This window comes from Staurois parvus, unplaced genomic scaffold (genome assembly GCF_062004578.1).
Source record: "Staurois parvus isolate SC_StPar_1 unplaced genomic scaffold, SC_StPar_1.0 ptg000288l, whole genome shotgun sequence".
NCBI classification, from domain to species: Eukaryota; Metazoa; Chordata; class Amphibia; order Anura; family Ranidae; genus Staurois; species Staurois parvus.
Window position 1 is genome coordinate 1,558,612 of NW_028318084.1, and position 7,496 is coordinate 1,566,107.

The 7,496-nt window shown below is 46.7% G+C and overlaps 1 pseudogene; it reads left to right on the plus strand.

The window, feature by feature from the left end:
• The first annotated feature begins 6,635 nt into the window (after window positions 1–6,635).
• LOC149458303 (U2 spliceosomal RNA) lies at window positions 6,636–6,798 on the plus strand (annotated as a pseudogene).
• Window positions 6,799–7,496: the final 698 nt, after the last annotated feature.

A 7,496-nucleotide genomic window follows, 5' to 3' on the forward strand; every position in this document is an offset into this window, starting at 1 on the left:
TTTAATTCAATATTGAACATAAATATCAAGTACAAATTTTAGGAACTACAACCATTTTTATACACAGTCCCTCCATTTTCAGGGACTCAAATGTAATTGGACAAATGAATATAATCATAAATAAAATGTTCATTTGTAATATTTTGTTGAGAATTCTTTACAATGACTGCCTGAAGTCTGGAACCCATGGACATTACCAAAGACTGGGTTTCCTCCTTTCTCATGCTTTGCCAGACTCTATCAACTTTGCTGCATTTGGCTGAATCTAGGCTGACAGTAAATCTCTAAGTGAAGAAAGTATTGCTGCCCTTATGAATAAAATCGTATATAAGCAGCAGTCTTGATTTGTGAACACACACAAAAAAATGAATGGATACCATATGGACCTCGCATACAATAAACTTAGTGCTATAAAATATATATATGATTGTGATATTCAATACACATATATTATATGGGGAATATTATTCAATCCGAGTTCGTGAGAATAAGGTGCAAAAGTGCTAAATGCTTGATTGTGAACTCTGTTATAAAGTGACAGGTGCTCCACTGTGCTCAAAACAGTGCCCCACATGGATTTGCACTTGCCGTCATCCCATGACCACCTATCTCTAGGATGGTTTTATGCACTCTGTATGGGACTATCCCAGTGTGCTGCGTAGGAATGATAACGGACAATCCTTCCTGGGGGGGAATGTAGTGTTGTTAGTGGTAACCAATGTTCTAACTAGGAGAAAGTCCCAGCTTCCACTGTTCACAGACCTCGTATCACGATGCCACTCTGCTATGGAATCCGGATTCCCCCCCCCCCCCGTTTGGCTTTCTACTTCTTTAGCTAAATGCAGTGAACTTGCATGGCGATTTTCTTCAATCCTACTCATCAGAAAACACTTGTGTCGAGCTGTTAAATTCCATGGATGGCTTGGACGTCTAAGTGAGATGGCTGCAGTTCCATCTTTATTAAACTTTTGTATCAATTTTGCTACAGTATTCTGACTGATAACTAAAGCTTTCCTGATCTTCTTGTATCCTTCACCTTTCTTCACAGTTCCTTTCTCAAGCCTTGTGACAATTCTCTTCCATGTGGTGCCATTGCTGACAGCATGAAATGGGAAGGGGTTTTCTATGTTAAGTACTGTAACACCCTTTTATAATCAACTGTCTGCTGGACACCTGTTTCATGAATAATTAGACTCACCTGTAGTTGAATTCTTGTTAATTAGGATTTTGTTGTCTAAAACTTAGCTTTGCTCCTAATGCAGGCCATAGATGGGTCAAAAATCGGCCGATTTTTCAGCCACAAAAAAATTGGCCGATTTTCGCACCGTTAATGGGTTAATTGGTTGGCCGTTTTTCTGGATGATGGGCAAATTGGCCGATCTTTTTACCGATAAAAAAAAAAAATCTGCGTATGAGCTGAGGAGAAGGAGGAGAAGGAGAAGGAGGAGAAGGAGAAGAAAAAAAAAATTGGCCGATTTTCGCACCGTTAATGGGTTAATTGGTTGGCCGTTTTTCTGGATGATGGGCAAATTGGCCGATCTTTTTACCGATAAAAAAAAAAAATCTGCGTATGAGCTGAGGAGAAGGAGGAGAAGGAGAAGGAGGAGAAGGAGAAGGAGGAGAAGGAGGAGAAGGAGAAGGAGAATGAGGAGGAGAAGGAGGAGAAGGAGGAGAAGGAGAAGGAGAAGGAGGAGAAGGAGAAGGAGAAGGAGGAGAAGGAGAAGGAGAAGGAGAAGGAGAAGAATTTAGCCACAGGCATGGGGAGATGGACAAAACATGGAAACCAGCACTTCACATATCAGGAGATGGTGTTTGAAACCTGGAAGTGCATCCATGACCCTAGAACCTCCTCATCCTGATGCCACCCCATGGTGCGTGTGCAGTCAGAATGCATTTTGAGGTGTTCCCCCCTATTCATCAGCCTAATTGCTTGGGCTATCTACTAGCTATACTGTATATAGCTGTAAAATAGGAAAAAAAGAAAATTGCGAGTGTGAGGTGATACCTGAAACAAAAATGCCCAAAAAAGGATGTTTATGACAGGATCACCATGTATATTAGTAAAGCAATTAAAAGTGACTTTTAAAATGAATTTATTCAAGCTTAAATGAGGTCTAAGATCTTTATGCCAATGGGAGCAGAGCATTTAAGGGAATGTTATTGCTGGAGGCCAGCAAGGGGGCTCCCGATCACTTTGATTGGCTGTCACAGTGATCATGTGATCAGAATTCCATCCTACCGGCTTCTCAAACTGTAAACAGTGACAGTGTTGCCACGTATATGGGTTTGGACAGTGGGAAGGCATTACATAAATGTTACCATATAGAAGCTAATCAAATTTCACTTTAATACACCTAAAAGCTGCACGATTTGTGAATTCTAAATGTGTATTCTGCCAAATTGATCTGTGCCTTACTGAGTGCATAAAATATGGAACCCTATTCTGAGACCATGTAATGTTTTTAATATTTTTACTGTGCAAAGCAAAGAAGCCCTGTGAAAACTTCAGGTCAGAGCTTGCGGGGGCTAAAGAGTTTCTTTTGGCCCCTACTGTACATTGCTGGGTTTCTGAGCAGCCAATCAAATACCAACACCTTCAATTGGGAGGAGGGGGAATAGTCACATGTTCCTCAAACTCAGAAGAACTGGCTAACAGAGCGGCAGGAAGGGAAGAAGGAAACTGAGCTTCCGCAACAGAAGAGGAGGACACAGGTTCACTTTACGAACCACTTATTAAAAATTCACCATATCTGTTTTTGTGAGTTCTTTTTCTCCATTAATTATTTCTACACAAGATGGAGTAGTTGTGTTTAAAGAACTAGGACATTTTCAATCAGTTTTTATATTTAAAAAAGCTATAAAGAACTCAAATATAGTGTTTATTTTTTTAAATGTTATAGATTCACCTTGGCAAATTATTAAATATGGAATGTGTTTGCATATGTGTTGTCTGGAAATTCTGTGCTGAGGCTCTAGAGAATTAAAAGTGACATTTTACCCACATAAATCTTGCATAAAAAGGAACTGCTGTGGCAGACAGTTTTCAGAAGCAGACTACATGCTCCTGAATAAAAAAAAAAAAAGTAAAATGATAAGCTAAACAGAAGTGATGGTATGGTTGATGAGACTGAACATTAAAACAGGGCATGTGGACATGTCATTCTGGATTAAAGTGAACTTACTAGACTAACCCTTTTCATTTTTGTCTGCTTGGATGTTGTTCTTTGAAAATTCTAGTATAAAGGAGAAAAATGTTAGTGGTATTTACAAAGATTCAAGCTGTGTTTTTTTTTCTGTAATAATGGGTAAATGAATGTAAAAATACCTTCTATGATAAATAAATGTACAGTATCAAATAAAGGAATCCTTCACTGCAGGTGAACTTGGTGCCAGTCTCCGGAGCCCATTCCCCCTCCATGTAAACACCATACAAGACAGAAGGGGCACACCAGTGAGGTTGCTTTCTTCAGGAAACTTTATTCAACCAAATACATGTTGAAAATGCCCAGCTGGTGACTAACCCTCTAACACAGTGGTTCTCAACCTTTCTAATGCCGCGACCCCTTAATACAGTTCCTCATGTTGTGGTGACCCCCAACCATAAAATTATTTTCGTTGCTACTTCATAACTGTAATTTTGCAGTAGGAGGAATAGTGCCACGTCATTGGTGTCATTGGGAGGAATAGTGCCCCATCATTGGTATCAGTGGGAGGAATAGTGCCCCGTCATTGGTGTCAGTGGGAGGAATAGTGCCCCCTTCATTGGTGTCAGTGGGAGGAATAGTGCCCCCTTCATTGGTGTCAGTGGGAGGAATAGTACCCCCTTCATTGGTGTCAGTGGGAGGAATAGTGCCCCGTCATTGGTGTCAGTGGGAGGAATAGTGCCCCGTCATTGGTGTCAGTGGGAGGAATAGTGCCCCGTCATTGGTGTCAGTGGGAGGAATAGTGCCCCGTCATTGGTGTCAGTGGGAGGAATAGTGCCCCGTCATTGGTGTCAGTGGGAGGAATAGTTTCCCGTCATTGGTGTCAGTGGGAGGAATAGTGCCCCGTCATTGGTGTCAGTGGGAGGAATAGTGCCCCGTCATTGGTGTCAGTGGGAGGAATAGTGCCCCGTCATTGGTGTCAGTGGGAGGAATAGTGCCCCGTCATTGGTGTCAGTGGGAGGAATAGTGCCCCGTCATTGGTGTCAGTGGGAGGAATAGTGCCCCGTCATTGGTGTCAGTGGGAGGAATAGTGCCCCGTCATTGGTGTCAGTGGGAGGAATAGTGCCTCGTCATTGGTGTCAGTGTGAGGAATAGTGCCCCGTCATTGGTATCAGTGGGAGGAATAGTGCCCCATCATTGGTGTCAGTGTGAGGAATAGTGTCCCATCATTGGTGTCAGTGGGAGGAATAGTGCCTCATCATTGGTATCAGTGGGAGGAATAGTGCCCCGTCATTGGTGTCAGTGGGGGGGAATAGTGCCCCGTCATTGGTATCAGTGGGAGGAATAGTGCCCCGTCATTGGTATCAGTGGGAGGAATAGTGCCCGTCATTGGTATCAGTGGGAGGAATAGTGCCCCGTCATCGGTGTCAGTGGGAGGAATAGTGCCCCATCATCGGTGTCAGTGGGAGGAATAGTGCCCCATCATCGGTATCAGTGGGGGGAATAGTGCCCCATCCTTGGTGTCAGTGGGGGGAGGAATAGTGCCCCATCCTTGGTGTCAGTGGGGGGAGGAATAGTGCCCCATCCTTGGTGTCAGTGGGGGGGAGGAATAGTGCCCCATCCTTGGTGTCAGTGGGGGGAGGAATAGTGCCCCATCCTTGGTGTCAGTGGGGGGAGGAATAGTGCCCCATCCTTGGTGTCAGTGGGGGGAGGAATAGTGCCCCATCCTTGGTGTCAGTGGGGGGAGGAATAGTGCCCCATCCTTGGTGTCAGTGGGGGGAGGAATAGTGCCCCATCCTTGGTGTCAGTGGGGGGAGGAATAGTGCCCCATCCTTGGTGTCAGTGGGGGGAGGAATAGTGCCCCATCCTTGGTGTCAGTGGGGGGAGGAATAGTGCCCCATCCTTGGTGTCAGTGGGGGGAGGAATTGTGCCCCATCCTTGGTGTCAGTGGGGGGAGGAATAGTGCCCCATCCTTGGTGTCAGTGGGGGGAGGAATCGTGCCCCATCCTTGGTGTCAGTGGGGGGAGGAATCGTGCCCCATCCTTGGTGTCATTTGGGGGAGGAATAGTGCCCCATCGTTGGTGTCAGTGGGAGGAATAGTGCCCCATCGTTGGTGTCAGTGGGAGGAATAGTGCCCCATCATTGGTGTCAGTGGGAGGAATAGTGTCCCATTGTTGGTGTCAGTGGGAGGAATAGTGCCCCATCATTGGTATTAGTGACACCAATGATGGGGCACTATTCCCACTGACACCAATGATACTTACCTTGCAGACCCCTGCTCCAGCCTGGGCTCGCTCGCTCCCTCCCTCTCCCATGGTACCGACACTTACCTGTCAGATGTCTTCCTTCTCCGGCCGCTCTCCTCCTCTTCACTCGCTCGATCTTCGCGGTGCCGCTCGGCTCCTCCTCTCCAAGCTCCACCTCCTTGCCGGTGATTGGCCGCCTGTGTGCCTCTCCTGAGCTACAGTGCCGGCGGCCAATCACAGGCGAGGATTGATCTCGAGGTGTGTCCAGATGACAGGGGCGGCATGTCATCCCGCCCACACCTGGAGACGGCGGAGGCGGCGGCGGCGGCGGCGAGGAGCGGTGTCTCGGTTCCTAAGACCATCGGAAATATGTGTTTTCCGATGGTCTTAGGCGACCCCTGTGGAAGCGTCGTTCGACCCCCAAAGGGGTCGCGACCCCCAGGTTGAGAACCGCTGCTCTAACACATTCCACCCATCCAGGCTTAGATGAAAGGATGGGGTGGTCAGGGGGAAAAGTACATTGACTAATTAATCACAGCCACTTTGTTGAAGAGATAAACAAAAATCAGGATAAAACATTCAGAATGCAAAAGACAGTGTTTATTACATATCTCATATGAAATGACATATATCACGTATCTCCTTGTGCAGTTCACCAGCTGCTTAATCTGAAATATATTACCATTTGTGTATGGATGAATTGTGTGTGAATCTACCAGAAAAGCAAACTAGAAGATAAAATGTTACCTATCATGCCCATTTTGCCACAAACCCTTAGGTCAGGGGTAGGCAACCTGCGGCTCTCTAGCTGTTGTGGAACTACATTTCCCATGAGGCACTGCAACATTACGAAACTGACAGTTACAGCTATGACTTGCAAAGTCATGATGGAACTTGTAGTCAAGCAACAGCTGGAGAGCCGCAGGTTGCCTACCCCTGCCTTAGGTCTATCTCCCCATGTGGAATAGGTATACTGTATATCTGCCTACAAAATGCTTAATTTCATCACATTCTGGACCAGGGGCGGACTGAGTTTGGAAACTCGGGCACTGCCTGAGGGCCCAGGGTCTGTAGGGGGCCCCATGAGATGCCCCTGGTACCTTTTTCATAGGCTTTTTTGAGTTTGGGCAAGGACACAGGGGCCCCATGATCCCCTATTGCCCAGGGGCCCCATGAGTTGTCAGTCCGCCCCTGTTGTGGACTATAGCAGGGAAAAAGTAACAGGTTGGAGTTGATCATGAGTTTGATCACTTCTCAGCCTTTTGGCTAAGATCAAGTGTAGTATCTGTTCTTATCAGTGTCCAGTAGGGGTGCTTCACCATCATTCCTGCTTTGCGGGAATGATTGGTTGTATAGTACCCGTGCTGATAGGATGGGGGTCCTGATGGTTAATACAGGGCGGAACAGAAACCGAGGTGCCCACAGGCTGTTGGGACCCGGGAGTAATTCCCCCCAGGAACGCCAGAGGGGCCCAGTACCTCCTGATTTGAACGGATCTACTTTGTCTGGCCAGGGGCGGGGGAGGCAGAAAGTCCGCGAACCAGTGCCCCCTGAGAGTGGTCGCCTCAGGTGTGCTCCTAGTAACATTTGGGTGTGGGACCCCAATGTGTGAAACGTGCACATGGTCACTGTTTCAAACACTTTTTCTGCACTGTGCCTTTTAGGGCTAGGCCTTTTGGCTAAGTCCAGGGCAATTTTTTTGCTACGGGCCTCAGGGCCTAGCCAGTGCACAATTGCACGGCCACTTTTTTATTTTTATTTATTTATTTAATTTATTTTACCTCCCACATTTGTCACTTTTTCACTTTTGTGTGTGTTTTTTTCTCACGGACGGTAGGGTGTGGGTCTTCGGGCCTACCCTGAAGTCTAGGGGGAGGATGTGTGGCCTTTTGGTTCCTTCCTCCCCTATCCCTAGGGGGTTTTCTCTTCGGGAGAGCCCCCTTACCAAGTACTTGGTGGCTGGCTTAGGCTGGCCACAAGGAACGGGGTCCGCCAGGCCTTTTGGCTAGGTCAGGGGTAGGCAACCTGAGAGCCGCAGGACTACAAGTTCCATCAAGTTCCATGATGCCTCTGCAAGTCATAGCTGTAACTGTCAGTTTTGTAATCT